Source organism: Pleurodeles waltl, chromosome 3_1 (genome assembly GCF_031143425.1).
Source record: "Pleurodeles waltl isolate 20211129_DDA chromosome 3_1, aPleWal1.hap1.20221129, whole genome shotgun sequence".
Classification (NCBI taxonomy): Eukaryota; Metazoa; Chordata; class Amphibia; order Caudata; family Salamandridae; genus Pleurodeles; species Pleurodeles waltl.
The window spans coordinates 1,413,018,121-1,413,035,187 of NC_090440.1; positions in this window are offsets into that span (position 1 = coordinate 1,413,018,121).

The window sequence follows — 17,067 nt, forward strand, 5'->3', positions numbered from 1 at the left end:
GGAATCATTGACAAATTATAACTAACGTTTGAATATTATTCATTTTTCCGATGATAACAAGAAAGATATTTGTGAATCATAAAATCAGACTGTTAGAGTTCTAGTTATTCATTAAAACATTGTGGTGAAGCTGCTGTAGAACACTAAGGAATCAATTGCCATGATGCTGCTGTTAGAAGTATGTTTTACTCAGAACATCAGATTTTGGGCCTGATTATGAGTTTGCCAGATGTGATGATTTGTCCGCTGAACTTACGATGGGGAGACTGCTGCCTTACTGGCTACATCCCCGCCGGGCCCATTACGACTTTCCAGCTAGGCTGAAGGGCGGAAACCAAGGTTTCCGCCTGTCAGCCCAGCCGGTAAGTGGTGGCAGCATTGTCGCAGACTCGCAATCGAGCCAGCGGCAATGCTACCGTCACAGTGGGCATAAGCACACTTGCAATCCTCTGCACAACAGACAGCATTGCAAGGGTGCTGGGCAGGGGGACCTCCATGTGAGCTCATGCACCCGTTACCTGACAGCCTTTTCATGGTGGTAAAACTGCCATGAAAGGCTGGCAGAGAACCAGGTCATAATCAGCATGGCAGCACTGGCTAATTGTGACCTGCACCTGCTGTCAATAATGTGGCAGTCAGACCACCACAGCAGCAGTGGTCCTGACCACCACCACAAGTCTAGTGACTGCCAGACTCGTGTTCAGGCCCTTTGTTCTCACATAGCTGAGAAATATTTTGTAAAGTTATAGAAATTGTGTTCCCATTTTAGAGTTTGGGGTATCCTCCATAAACTCCATGATAAGTTCATCAGAGAAAACTGTATTTTCTCAAAAATGGTTCATCATCAAATCCTAGCAGAGGATCATTATTTTACCCAATTATAAAATCACCTTACAGCACACCACAATCTCTAAAAATCCATATGGTACTACCAACAAAGGATTTGTATTATGGCTAAAATCTGTTATCACCCTCCACATGTATTTCATTTTGTGACCCCCAAAAACAGTCTTCCACTACAAAGCACTTCAGTGGGGACCATTTCTGAGATTACTGTATTGGCTGACCAGCCAAATCCTCCATTGATTTGCGATAAAAAGTAAAAAATAATAAGGTTTTTGGCCCTAGACCTAGGGGGTCAGTGTATTTCTACCCTACCCCTTTGTCTTTTTTTCACATTTTTATTTCTTGACACTCAACTTAGTCCAAGTTCTCAGATGGCTACAGTACTTACTGGTTAAAATGCTGGCAGCCAATAGGATCTTCCCATGAGATATGTCGGATTAGTTTACTCTCTGTGTCCATAGATATCTACAAATCTTTTTTCTTAAAGAACTTCAAAACTACTGAACGAATTTACACCAAATCACAAAAAGAGATTTTCTGGACCAAACTCGAGCTTTCTGACAAATGTGGTGTAATTCCATTCATTGGTAACGGCTGTAGTTGTGTTCAAAATTCCTCTGAGAAACTGCATGGGGAAAATGTGTTTTGCTCATCAATGTAACATACCCAGAGGACTACGTTATCCTCTATAGTGCTGATGTTACTAACCACTTGCTCCCCCACCAGCTCAGGAACAACCTTGCATAACTAGGGGCATAGCAAGTGCTTATCACAGTCCCCTGGGTCTGATGAAAGATTTCCTTAATAAAAATAAAGACATTATTTGTCAAGCGGATATAAATCATATCCAAAATCATCTCAGAGTGCAACAAATACAACAATCTTGGCCTAAGGAAATCCTGTACCGCTCTAATGCATAAATCATGTAGTATACATGTATATAAGTTGCCCATCAGTACATAATCATTTTCCCACTTGATATAATTGATTATTTGCAAAAAATCTGTATCATGAATGTATGATGGTAAAGCTTCTATATACGGAAGTATGAAATATTTTGAGGTATTCTCTAAAAATCTACCTCTTGATGAACCAATAGGCATACCAGGGGGACTTTAGCATTTTTATGTAATTTGGGCAAACAATAAAATGCTGGCAATTTAGGAAATCCACATTTTAAAAATTGATATTCATCCCATTCTATTAGATCTTGTTCCCTCCAATCTAATAGTAAAAAAATGTCTGATTTGCTTTCAGTACTGTTTCTCATAGCTACTATTATCTTGCAATTGTCTATTTCCCTCTTGCAGATACATCTCATGTGGCCAAATAACTACATTACCACCTTTATCTGATCTTTTGATTGTAATCTCTCTATTTTCTCCCAGGGAGACTATGACTTCCCTTTGTCTCATTTCAAAATTATCCCATTTCATACTACTTTTTTTTTTCTTTTTTTCTCTTCACAAGATACAATTCTTGAGACATTTACAGAGATCAAGACATATGATTACACTTCGTCATCCAGAGCTTCATTAATACTCACTTAACTACAGACAGCGATTATAAGAACACTTTTCATAACTCATCAGATCCTAGGTACATCCTCTACTTCGAAAGTTGGTCCCCAAATATCTTTAAACTTGCGACCTGCACCTATTCGTTGTGCATATAGCTTTTCCTTCACCTTCATTTTTGCCTCCCAAGCTTCAAATGTAGGAGGAAGGTGTGATTTCCAAGCTTGTAAAATGAGAGATGTTGTGACTAATGAAGCTATAAAAAGCAACTGCTTTGCCTGCAACCTTAAGTCAGGATGATCCAAAATTCCAAACAAAGCACCCAAAGTATCTGGAACAGCGTAGCTTCATGCTAATCCACTGAAAGACTTTAACCCAAAAATCCATAAGCTTGGGACAGGTAAATCACATATGCAGCCAGTTCCGTGGATTGCCATTGCATCGCGGACAAGAACCTCAAATAGTCAGGAATGCTCTTTTAATTTGAGCTGGAGTGAGATATAGCATCCATTTTGTGAAAAAGGCCATTCTTTTAGAATTAGCCCACCTACTTGCCTTTTGGGACATGCTATTGAGAGTTCTCCACACTTTCAACTCAATTTTACACCTGGTGGAGCTTTCAATCTTTGTTAAAAAACATGAAAGTACTCGCAATGCTCCCTGGGGGTTAAGGATCCGGTACCAATTACCTAACCCCTTCTGGTTCCCATAGAATGTCTGAAGGATAAGAGAGGAGGGTTGATCTACTAAGGGAGTATAAGGAAGCAAAAAAAAATGAATCTGAAGATAGAATATTTTAAAAAGTCAGGGATAGGCGCTCCAACCTGACATTGATTCCAGGTCTTGCCATGGTTGTCTACTAAAGTCAGAAAAACTGGTAAACCCTGAATTTAACCATTGACTTAGATGCGCAGGAATCAGTTTTTCGACCCATTATCCCTGACTGGGTCAATAAAAGTTTGGGATAAAACCCGGGAATTTGATATTTCTCCTGAAATTGAAGAAGTCTAGCATAAATTACAGTAGGGACTTTGTATCTAGTGCGTTTGGGTTGCCATAGAAACTTGAGAAAAGGTGCTAGCTGGCAACCATTCTCAACTAGCATAGTTTTAAAATAGAAGCTAGAGTTAGGGGATGTGGTTACTTTAGAGACCCAATCCATAAACTCAGAGTCCTAATATTTCCTAAAGTTTGGAAGGGCCAACCCTCCATCTTCGACTGAAAGGGAAAGAGTCTCCAAATGAGCCCTTGGTTTTTTATTGGTCCATACAAACTGTCATAGTAACGCATCAAGTTCTTTAAAATAATTTGATGAATTTTTATAATCAAGCTAGAGAAGATGAACAAAAGAAGAGGAAGAATCATCATTTTGACCAGAGCCACACGTCCAATAATTGATAACGGAGAAGCTTGGCATTTCTGCAGTAGGTGTTGCACCTTCTTAAAAGTAGGGACATAATTTAGGCCAAAAAGATCTGAAAAATCGTGGGAGACATAGATGCCCGGATATCTTATGGGGCAAAAAAGACGATACTGGACTCCCATCTCCAATGGAAGAACATTCTCGGTGGTATTGAACAATAGGGCTTTTGATTTAAAGTGATTAATCCTATACCCCCCAGCTCTGTAAAGACCATTATTTTGGCAAAAGCCCTAGCAATATTCCAGGATTCTGCTGCAAGATAGAGAATCATGTTGTCAGCAAACAGTTTTAGTTTTGGGGCCTGTGTCATAGGAGGAAGAATAGAAGCGTCTTGTTGCAGTGCTAAGGCTTCAATAAACAGCGCGAAGAGCACAGGGGAAAGGGGGCATCCTTGACGTGTTCCTCGCTGGACTTGAAGAGTTCCTGCTATACGTGAATTGATAAGAATTTTTGTTTGAGCTTTAGAATACAGATTACGCAGAATCTGAATAATTTGACTAGGAAACTTAAACTTTGCTAAGATCTGGAAAAGCACCTCGCATTGGACTAAATCAAAGGCTTTATCCGCATCCAACGTTATGATAGCTGCTGGTTTATCATTATTGGAATAGTAGTCTATCGCCTGAATTAAAAAGTTGCCATTTGTCGCTAGTAGCCATTTCATATTACTGTTGTAACTATCATACCTTTTTCAAACTTATTAATAGCATCATTATTTACAGGTAGCAGTAAAAATTGATTTTGGTTTAAAAGCGTTTGGACAACTTAACCCAATCTCAATATTAGCATTTATCAAATTCAGATATGGATCAGCGATACATTCAACATTATCATTTAGTTCACATAGTGTATATGGCATCAGTGGCATGGTCTCCTCTAACTTTTTGCCTCTACTTCCCAGGTTGTTTCTGTGTGCTGGTCTGTGTTTTTTCTGTTTTTTTTGCTCTGGACTCTTTACTACTGCTGACCAGTGCTAAAGTGTAAGTGTTCCCTGTATAAATTGTATGTGTAAATTGGCATATTTGATTTACCAGTAAGTCCCTAGTTAAGTGCACTAGAGGTGCCCAGGGCATGTAAATCAAATACTAGGTGGGCCTGCAGCACTGGTTGTGCCACCTACATTAGTAGCCCTGTAAACATGGCTCAGACCTGCCACTGCATTGTATGAGTGTAGTTTTAAACTGCCATTTCGGCTTGGCAAGTGTATCCATTTGCCAGGCCTAAACCTTCCCTTTTTATACATGTAAGGCACCCCTAAGGTAGGCCCTAGGTAGCCCCATGGGCAGGGTACAGTGTATGTTAAAGGTGGGACATGTATTTATTTGTTTTACATGTCCAGACAGTGAAATACTGCCAAATTCGTTTTTCACTGTTGCAAGGCCTATCTCTCTCATAGGTTAACATGGGGGCTGCCTTTGAATATGGTTAAAAGCTAGATTCCTTTTTGGAGAAGATAGACATGTGGAGTTTGGGGTCTCTGAACTCACAATTTAAAAACACATCTTTTAGTGAAGCTGGTTTTTAGGTTGTGTGTTTGAAAATGCCACTTTTAGAAAGTAGGCATTTTCTTGCTTAAACCATTCTGTGACTCTGCTTGCTTGTGGATTCCCTGACTGGGTCAGTTTGACAATTGGGCTGTTTGCACCTCTTCTCTAGACAATGACACAAAGGGAGCTGGGCTGTTACCAGCATATTGTGATGGGCCAAGGTATTCACTTACTCCTGAAAGGGCTCTGCCTGACCTCACACAATGCAGTCTCCAACCCCCTGGTGTGTGTCTGGGGCCTGACCTGGGCAAGTCAGGATCTTGAAAACAACAGAGACTTCTCTTTGAAGTAGGCCTACTTCCAAGGCAGAAAGGGTTATAAGAAGAGTGCTGGCACAGGTATTTTATTAAAAATTATTATTGAATGTTTATGTCTTTTTAATAATGCGTTTATGTAGAAAATGAATAACGTAGAAAAATAATGCAAGTATTTGATAATGTGACCTTGAAGAATGGCCATCAATGTTCATGAAATGTATTAATTAATGATTAATACTTATGAAATATTGAATATGTACTAGATTAATGCAGTAATATGTCATATTAAGGGTTATGAAGTATGCTCTAGCTTTATTAATTGTAGGCCTTAACATAGCGAGTGTCCTGACCTAGTCAATTAAACTGTGAAATGTCCATTGTCTTGTTAAAGTGCCTAAGAGAAGCTTTTCGTGAGAACCGACTGCAAGGAGATGATGTTCCCGCTAGTGTAACATTTTATGTGTAATATGTGTGAGACTGACTTTCCCAGGACGAGAACAATGAAGATACTGACTGGAGCTGAAGATGCAACAATATTGTTACCTGATGAGGCGGATGATGCGAACATCATAAAGTGGACCAATCAACTGCATGTGAATAGTGAAATATTAGAATTCATAGATTTGGTATAGAAATATTATTGTGTAAAGTATGAACGTACGATTAACTGACCAATAGGGAATAAGGGGATAGTTTAGGTAACTTTGATATAACAACATGACAGAGGAGAATCGTTCAGACCTGATTTTGAGAGAGACAGAGATTTGAGATTAGAGAATAGACTTGAGATGCAGAGACTTTAGGAGAGATTCAAGATTTATTCTGACATTGGACTCATATTCTCTGACTAAGAGCCTGATGCTTTGCTGATCGATTGATGACCTGAGGATGAAGACTGATTCTGCCTTGTTGCCCCATACAGAGGATAGGTAGATATAATGAAACGTGACTGTTATGCACTTTATGCTTTTTCTTTATAGGTACCAACTGCGCTGTTTTGACAGATGCATAGTTAGATGTTTTTCCAAATTTGTGTTTCTAAATTGTTTTGCATGAAGCCCAAGATGCTGATGCTAATCTGGTGTTAGTTAAGTGCCCTCATAAATGACTGACAATTACAGGTACTAATGATTGATGAATTACCTTGCTGAATTTCCATGTATGTTATATCTTTGTCGCAACTGACTCTGCTATTGATTTGCACTGTAGCTCTAGAATGTGTTGTGGTTCAAGCTTTGATAAGATTGCATTTCTTCCGCTGCTTTGTACAACCAGTGTTGTTTTTATATGTGTTTCATTTGATATTAAGATTAATGTACATGACCTTAGCAGTGTTAATATAGGGAAAAAACTTACTAAACTTTTATTAAATGTGTGGTTATTCATGGCTGAAAGGTCATGGTGCGTGAAATTTTTACTGACTCTATTGATTATTGATTTTATTGATTTCTAAAGATTGTTGATTATTGTGTATTGATTATTGATTATGTACTGGAGCTATGGTAAGAACTTCTTAATTGCGAGTCAAAATGTTCGTCGACCTATTTGCATCCCCTTGTAAGTATACTTATATAGGTCTGACGCCCTAAGAAGAGCACCCAAACCCACTGAAAATCAGACTTTTAGAACCAAGAGGAACCTCTGCGAAGAAGAAGAGCTGGAAGCTGGAGGAGGAGTACAGCCCCTTTGCCTGTGACTGTGCTTTGTTGGGTTGACCTGCAGTAGCTGCTTCTACCTGAGAGAGGACAAAGACTGACTTTTGTGTGACTTCCCACTTGTGAAGAATCTCCAAAGGCTTGAACTGAGATTCCCTCCTGTTTTTGAAGTCTCAGGGACAACAATGACTTCTCTTTGCCAGCACTTGGGCTTTCTACAGAGATTCGGGCCTGCCAAGTGGTGCCCTAAGGTGCAGCTGGTGGAAAAGGACAGAAATCCACTGACAGATCGCCTTGCGAGGAAACTTTCGATGCACCACTCGCTTCACAGCTGAAAAACGACACGTTGCCAGCCTTGCAGCTAAAATTGATGCTCCACCTACATTGCGGCTGGGAGATCGACACAACGTTGCTGGAGAAACAATGCTCAACATCTGCAGTGGATGCTGTTAATGACGCAGCCCCCACGCAGCGTGGTTTCTTGTCACCGTGAGAATGGATTTCGATGCAACATCGCTGGGGCCGGAAAATCAATGCAAAGCCTGCCCGGACCCAAGGTGCCCGTCCGGATCAACACATCGCTCTCTTGTGGGAGAAAAGAAATGACACACACCGACCCCACTGGAGGAGGAACGACGCACGGTCTCACTTGCGAGTGAAAAATCGATGCATCCCTGGCATTTTCTGATGCACACTCACCCGTGCTGCTTTATTTAGATGCTACCCAGGTACTTTTGTACGCTAACAACATTCTCACTGTTTTCTAAAGGATTTAAAACTCTTTTGCTTTTTAAATTCATAACTTGACTTGTGCATGTTGGATTTTTGTCATTTTGGTCTTGTTTTGTTAAGATAAATATTATCTATTTTTCGAAACCTGCGTTGTGTCATTTTCTAGTGTTTTCACTGAGTTACTGTGTCTGTTGGTACAAATACTTTACACATTGCTTCTAAAGTTAAGCCTGCCTGCTGGTGCCAACCTACAAAGGGGGCAAGCAGGGGTTAACTGAAGGTGATTCCCTAATTACCCTGACTAGAGTGAGGGTCATTGCTTGGACAGTGGGAACCTGACTGCCAAACAAAGACCCCATTTCTAACAGTATGTAACACTTCAATATCACAGTTTTTCAATATAGATGGCCGATTTTTGTTCTAACCTACTGTTTCTCAGGTTTAGTTGAAAGCCACTTTTTCAATTTTCTTTTTCTCACAAACTGATTGAAATCAATTCTACTTTGTGTGTAATTAAATCTATCCATAGGACAAAATGATAATCCTAATGAGATAACTTTTGATTCAGAATCAGTCAATTTAATATTAGATAAATTGACTACTGTTTTCCTATCCATCATTTCTGTCCACTTTTGTCCCTTGTCTGAACTCCCACTTGGGTATGTTGTAGCCTCTTCCTAGTCCTCCTTTCTAACCATCTTTTCTTCATCGACCTTTGTGAATTCCTTCTTTTTCTCGTTGTGCTGCATGCCTTCCTTGTGCCAACAGGTCGAACTCCTTTACAATTCCTATTTTTACTCCAGATACTTTGGATTATATTGAAGCATCACTCTTGCTGTTCTCACTCTCTTTATTCTGCTACATTTGCTCAGTTATTACATTTTTACTTAATTCTGCCATACTACTGTCTATATCCATCATCATTATATTTGACCCCTTGTGCTTTCTTTGTTCCTTCTTTATCTGATTGTGTTTTCTCGCAAATGTTAAAATTTTCCCCCATTCGTAATCCTGCTGTTCTCTTATAAATTTGTGATGCTTCTTCATTTTAAGTTCTTCCTCCATTTTATCTAGTTTACTCTCCAGTTTGGTCATTTCCTTATCATATTCCTCTTTGGTACAATTTCCTTTCAATAATGTAGGTAATTCTTCAATTTCACTCAATAAACATTCTCTTTCTTTCCATGCATATTTGATTAGTATCTTGAATATGTTGGTGGAGCACTGATGGTTATTAGTTATCCATTCTTCAATCATCTCAGGGTCTATGCTACTACATGTTGGAATCAAAAGATCATAAGTCCTCTAGAGACTCTTGCACAATTTAAATATTTCTGAAGTATTGTGGCCTCTCACCAATTAGATTGTTCCTTCTTTGATTTTCTCCATGCTTCATCCCATAATTCTCTTTTTTTTTCTTTTATTGATGGGCTCAACTTTATCCTGCTTCTGACCTTCTTTCCTATTTGTATCTACTGAATGACATAGCTTTTCAGCTGCCTGGAGCCCTTCATCTTCCCTTGTTGCCGCCATACTTCTACAGTCCTCTGCTATTATTCACCTTCAATAGTTGGAAATTTTCATGAAGGAAACACATGCTGCATTCTTACATTTGCTTGCGTCCACTGCCCTTTGCATATTTTTATTTATTAAACACCACGTGTATGCCTACTTACCCGAGACAGAGTTTGAGGACGCCGCTCATCCTCTGACCAGCATGTCCTTGCCGTACAAAGTCCAGTGGTATCTTCAGCTATCAATCTTACTCACGCTTAGCGAGTTCACAGGGCGGGCTCGGGGCAAATTGTCCATTCCTTCTTTGCTTCACATACTGCCCATAGCCACCATGTGTCAGGTCACGGCGGGCCTGCGATTGCCCGTAACATCAAAACAAACACTTTCCTTTAGTCCCTCGCAGCTGTAATGACGGTTCCCTAGGATAGAATGCTGCAACCACGTATCTTCCGATAATTCTGTTGATTTTATTGTGACGATGGCAGAAACTCCTTGATTACAGATAATACACAATAGAATTTACCAAATATAAACACCCAATTTGCATTTGTGACTACAAAAACATCAAGAAAGGACCATTCCTTTACATACAGCAAAATGTTATACCAACATGGTGGCCATATTAAATGCATTTTTCTTTGCATTTGGGCAATTTGTGCATTGCATTGTGCAACTTATAAAACAGTGGTCCCTTTTCTATGTTTAGGCTGCAGGGTACTTACTACTTATAAAGTGAAAATCCAGAGTAGTATAAGCGTTTAAAAATGATATCAAAATAAGCAAACACGAAATGTGAGGATTTAAATATGAGTAATAATTGCTGAAAATAATACAGGATAATCAGCAAATACACAAATGCAAAAAAAATGCAGTTAAGATGTCAGTATAACATTTTGCTGTATGTAAAGGAATGGCCCCTTCTCGATGTTTTGGTATTCACAAGTGCACATTGGGTATTTATGTTTGTATATAGTGTATAAATCTGGACTGCCTTCTCCACATGAAAGGAGAGTGAGGAAGAGCACTTGAAAAAAGAAAAGAAAAAAAATATATATAAATATATATATATACATATATATATATATATAGAGAGAGAGAGATTCTAACTACTACATATACACCCTCGCCATGCACAGTTTTCTCATCAATAATATTACTGCTAATGTTACAGTGATGTTATCAATGATTTTATTAAAGATGTCATTAGTGATGTAATATCTGGGGTAATTAGCAGTGCATGGTGAGGCTGCAAATGATAGTTAGGGCAAGACTTATAGTTCCTTAAAATAACTATAACAGCTGAATTTATATGTTTTTGCACGTCTAACTATAACTTCCCTGTAAACTTTTTAACCTTTTTTAAGTGAATTTCTATTTTTTTCCATTCTATGTCATAACTATAACACCCCTGTATCATTTGAGGATTTAAGTGAATTTCTATGGGTTTTTTAATGTAAAGTGATTTTAATTACTATAAATTAATCCAACCAATGTTGAGCATGGCCTGTGACCCGATCCTGCAGCCAACCACCTACAAACACCAACCCCTGTGCCACATATAGCCATCAATCGTGTGCCGTGGGGGTTGGCTGCGGGGCCTGGCCAAGGGCGGGTCCGTCCTGCACTCGTCAGCACCAGGAAGAGGTGGGTGGGGCCACCTCCCTTCAATCTCCATCTGGAAACCGTTTGGAAGCCAAGTGCTTATTTTGGAGTCAACTCGGATCAGGAGACTGCAGGAGAGAGTTCACAGAGTGGTAACCTAGCCTCTGGGGAGAAAGGGAGTCATGAGGTCCAACATTTTGGTAAAAATGCTCCTGTTACCCCTGAGATCCTGTGTTCTAACCATTTTGAACCTCTGGCCAGGACTGGGACTGCGGATAAACTTGGCACCATTGCAAGAGAAACACCACCACCTGCCACATCAAAGGATAGTGAAAGGGGTGAAATTCCTAAAGATATGAAAGAACACATTTTTCAGTTGGGGTGAAATACAGAATTTGAAACAACAGGTTTCTATAGTGGTATGAAAAGTGGAGAGCCTAGAAATGAGGTGGGCAAAAAAAGAAAACTGTTTAAGTGGTCTGTGTGAGACTATGTGTAAAGATTGTGGGGATAGAGAGGCAAGTGTGAACTGTAAAGGGGATAAACTGCTACCACAGAAGAATGCTCAAGGTGTGATGGGAATATGGCTACAGATATCAACTAGGGGAGATAATTGAAATGGTGGAGCCCCCAAGTACCTTGCAAATATGCTAGATCATCCTGTGTGAAAGGCCATATTGGTGGGTGTAAGGAGCCAAGAGAATGGAAGCACCATTATCCAACAGCCGTTAAATGGGTCAGTAGGTAGAGAGGTGCAGGAAGTTCATCGGGAATCAGGATTCAGATGATATAATATGGGTACTTTCACCCCAGGAATTCATATTCAAGAACTTGCCTCGAAGAATGTGTGTGATTAATGTTCCAAGCTTTCCTGAAGGAACTAATGAAGACAGTGAATCATTAAAAAATGAAGTTAAGTACTGGATTAGGAATGTTAGGAGATCTAGGCATTTTTTCTCTGTGATAAGGTCAGATCTTGTTGGGGTGACACACTGCACTGGGCACTACGAGTGGTTTGATTACATACCAATTGACATGAGAAAAGAAGATTATGCTTTGGGTTAATAAATATTGACCAATAAATCCCTTCCCCAGAGGGCTCACTTATTCAAGTCACTAGCATGTAAAATGAAAAGGCTAATCTCCAACACAAAATATATTCTCGCCTTGATATAAAAAGCATCAAAGGATCCCTTGCAGTGAGACTCATAAATAATTATAATCACTTTTCTTGCCCAATTCAGGAATTTGCAACTATCTCTCAGAGGATCTCTTGGAGACTACCATTGGTGGACGCCACCTCATTACAGCAGGGTACCTTAACACAACATTTGAACCTGTGTAGTTCATCCTGGATCTCACCCAAACTGAAGATAAGGATTAAATCCCCATTGAAGAAATGCTTGAGAGTGGCACTCCAGAACATCTCTCATGTTAGCTCAAGGTGTTCGTGCATGTAATAGGCAAACAAATGCACATAGACGAGCAAGTTACACTTTTAAGAGGGCCAACTACAGGAACAAAATTGATAACATTTTACTTGATCTAAAAGTATGACCTATGGTAGGAGATATGATGGACATTGATAGGTAAGACAGCCACCATAATGTCTTAGAACTTGAGATGAAAGAGCTATTTCTCTTCAGTGACTTCTTGACCCCAAGCCCATCTGGCACCTCCACTGTGTCCACCAATAAGGTCAGGAAAATAAAGTGGCCTCTCAGAAAACTGATGAGAGTATACTTGCCTGTATATCCTCTAAGGTAACTATAGGCTTAATTAGAATTGGAAAATCTGAGCGATCGATTGAGGATGTTATGAATATATTTAATGACGTATTAGCATCCGTCCGGGAATACTTTTTTTTAGAACCTTTAAGTTGTAGAGTATAAGTACTAAGGGCCCAAAATGGTTTGCTAGAAGTTTCAAGTTAGCTAAACAAAATATACTGGGTGCTTTCAAGAGTAGGTACAGAATGTCTATAATATGAGAAAGGAAGATGTATACAAAAGAATAGGCCCTAATAAAAAAAATGGGAGGAATCTAGCTGGAGAGAACTTGCTAGTGCAGCCAAACAGAAGGACACCAGACCCCTTTGGCATCTGCTCACCACACACTTGGGAGCAACATTTTACTAGTATATATTCCAGTGGATGCACAATAGGAGGCGCCAGTACTGGGAAAGGTGAGGCATATCATTTTAATATTGGGGATATTGTTCCTACAGGAACACTCACCTTGGCTGAAACAGAAGCAGCTATCAGGTCCTTAAGGAACGGTAAAGCCCCAAGTTTAGATAGGATTGCCAGGGATTTGTATAGCTCCGGCAATGCCTAAAAACCTTCTGCAAACAGTTACTGGGAAAGATACAATCCTGAATGGATGAAAATCAAATTCTGTCCAACTTACAGGCTGGATGTAGGGAGTCCACATGTACAACTGATGAGGTGCTTCAGTTTCTACTGCTGTTATTAATAAAGGGCATCTGTACGTGGTGTTTGTGGACTTAAAGTCAGCTTTTGGTTTGATGCTATCGGAAATCTTGTCCCTGTTGATACATTTACATTATGGGAACCCCAAAAAAATAACCCAACCCCATGCCATGCATGGTCTTCCCCGGGACAACAAATTAAAAACAGGGGTATAGCGTGGAACCCTGTGCAAAAGGGAGCGCCACCTCCCCTAGGCTATATATGATAATTTTTTAGGGGAGCCATGTGACACCCCCAATGGTCCCAGGGACCACCACCACCACCCTGATGCTACATTAAATAAATATATGGGCCTCACACAGACCCATGGGTCCCTGGGACCACCACCTTCCCAGGGCTACATAAAAAATGTAGGGGGGCTCATGGACCTCCCTGGGTCCCTGGACCATCACCTACCTTGGACAACATTAAAAAAGATATGTGGAGGGCTGCACAGACCCCCTTCCTGGGCCTTAGTGACCACCACCATCCTGGGGCTGCAAAATAAAAAAAACTAGGGGGGCATGCATTTCACCCCCCCCCTTTGGCCCCAGGGACCACCACCTCCCTGGGCCAGCAAATAAAAAATAGGGGGACTGCATGGACCCCCCGGACCCCAGGGCCCACCACCTCCCCAGGGCCACATTTAATTGTGCAAACCCCCCAGGCTGCAGGGACCACCGCCTCCCCGGAGGCTACTTTAAATAAATTCTTGGGGGGCACACAGACTTCCCCCAGGCCCTGTGGACCACCTTCTCCTTGGGATAAAATACTTAGCTGGAGGCCACGCAGACCCTCCCAGGCCTCGGGACCACACCTCCCTGGAGGGCTTTTTTTTTAAAGGGAGGGGGACATGCAACCCTTCTCCCTAGGTCATCCCCTATGCCCCATCCCCTTGGGCCTGGCCACATCCTCGTGGGTGCCCTGTCCCCACCCAGGGTATCCACTCCTCCTTGATGGGGACCACAGGATGAGCCTTAAGGCCCTTGCTTTCTCAGCCAGCGTTCCGCCTCCTGCGGGAGCCAGCATTGCTCCCACACACAGGGAGCTGCTGAAAATGCAGCACCCTGCGCATGGGGCAATCCTTTCATCTCTTTTCCTACTAGCATGATAGCGGTCAGGGAAGGAGGGTGAAAACTCTGCTCACAGCAAGAAGGAGCAGTTTTAAATGTCAGCTCTGCCAAGCAAAAGTAAACAGCTACCTCCCAAGAGTGGGTTCCTTGGGAGGTAGCAGGAGCCTGCCCTGGTGGGTGACAGTGCCTAGAGCTATACATGGCTCGATGAGGGGACTTGCACGTCCTTCATCCTTCAATTGGCACGGACAACCTCCATGTATTTTTTTTATTTCTATGCTCCTGAATAGGTGGTGGTCCCAGGGGCAAGGGGTCTGTGCGGCCACTCAACTAGATCTGTTATGAAGGTGGTGGTCCCTGGGGTCTTGGATTTCTGGGTGACCCCTGAGTATTTATTCATTACAGCCCCAGAGTGGTGGTGGTCCCAGGTTTTCAAAAAGCCCTGGGGGAGCCATAAGCCCCTCTCCTTGATTTTCACATTGGACATACTCCGGGACCTGGTCCACCAAGGAGCAAAATTAATTTAAGAAAGGCAGGACACTGTATTTTTTTTTTCAATGCATGAAAATGACCTATGAACTGCAGGCTCAAAACGTTCTTTTTGTTTCAATACCTCCCTTCTCCTTTTGTACTTCTTAGTTCTAAAAATGTACTGAATGACTCTGGAAGGAAACATTCTAACTCTAATTTCTGTGATCTGTTGCCACCTTCTGGTGAACTTATCTGATCTCTTCAATGATTTCTTACTTTTTAAGTCATGGGATCTTTTGTCCTTTATTTTCGACTTTAAACTTTGTGCGAAAACAGGGCTGATTGCAGAGGCCCCCCAAACCTTTTGCCCCCATTTTCACTTTGCTGGTGTTTTTCTGACTTTAATGGTGCCCTGGTACTGCTAACCAGTCCCAAGGCTTGTGCTCTGTGTAAAATAAGTATGTAAATTAATCTAAATATAATTGGCTATATCAACCTTCCTATAAGCCCCTAGTATATGGTAGGGCATGTAGGTTTAGGGACCCCAGCATAGGTAGCGCATCCGTAGGTGAACTGCTGAGGTGCCCAGTGTCATTTAAAAGGCAGGCCTGGCTTGCTGGATGCTTTTAAACTAACGTTTTATGCAAATTCAACTTTGAAAATAACTAAGGTGTGCCCTATGTGCCCCTAGGGTTGGGTGCCCTGTAACTATAAGCAGGGACCTTATAAGAAAAGTTTTATAAGTCCTGGTGAGGTAACATAGCCAAATTTCATTTTCCCTCACTGTAGTGAATGGACTCCGTAAGCTAAAATGGGGAGGCTTTATTTCAATTAAAAAAGTCCCCTAAAGTGTCAGATACCTTGAGTTTGGTATCAAATTGATTGTTATAACAAATCCCACCACTTACAATTGTTGGATTTAATATAACCATTTGAGGTAAAGAGTTTTAAAACTCTAACTGAAAGTTGCCAATTTCAGCTCTGTAGTGCCCTTCTCTGATTGACCAGCCTCTGGCAGCCTGGCCAGGCTGCCTCGATGAGGTGTGAAGTGGTCTGGGCTGAACACAAAGGATGTGCTTGGGGGAGGAGATCTGCCTCAGCAGATGGGGAAGCAGGAAGGGGGAGGGCAGCCAAACTGTTTTTTAAAGGCAGGGAACGATATTTGGTGCAGTCTTGCACCCCCACATCCTGCAACCCCAGCCAATTAGGGCTCCCTCTTGATTAGATTAGGAGAGGGCAGAAGAGGGGTGGATTTAGGATTTTTTGCCACACCAGTTGGTGGGCCCAGCCAGATCTAACCTCCAAAAATCACTTTCAGCCATATTGGATTTTTTAAGAAAGGTTGCTCCTTGGGATTGATTTTTGCCACACTTCCCAGGAATTGGTCATCAAAGGGGAAAGGAGTCTGCCTATGATTGAATACCCGGGACCCCCTGTTTTTCACCCGGGAGCAGGGATAAATAAGGCAGAGTTGCACCCACACTTCAGATCCCTACCAGGAAGAAAATCAGAAGAAGAAGGACTGCCCTGCTGGATCACTGCACCTGGCTACTGCACTCTGAAGGACTGCACCAGCTGCACACTTGGGCTTCACTGCAAGAAGGACTTTGCCTAGCTTCAAATGGTTGAAGGAGGGACTCTCTGATGGTTGCAGGTGAAAAAGAGCTAACCAGAGTCCCCTGCATCAAATCCTGAAGAAAATGACCAGTTGACCATTGTCCAGTGGCCATTTTGGAGGTTGAGCAGTTGCATTCTGAAAGTTGGAGTCCGCACCCTCTCGGAACCTTGGGGGGAGCTGTGGACTTCTAAAGAACCTTCATAGACCCTCTGGAAGAAGATCCAGAAGTATGGAGAAGATTGGTGAACCTTTTGGAAAAAGCTCCATAGAGAGACCGATCCGCCGCTGTGAGTCTAGCCGGCTTGCCTCAACCGTGACCCGGCCTGACTTAGAGGTTCGT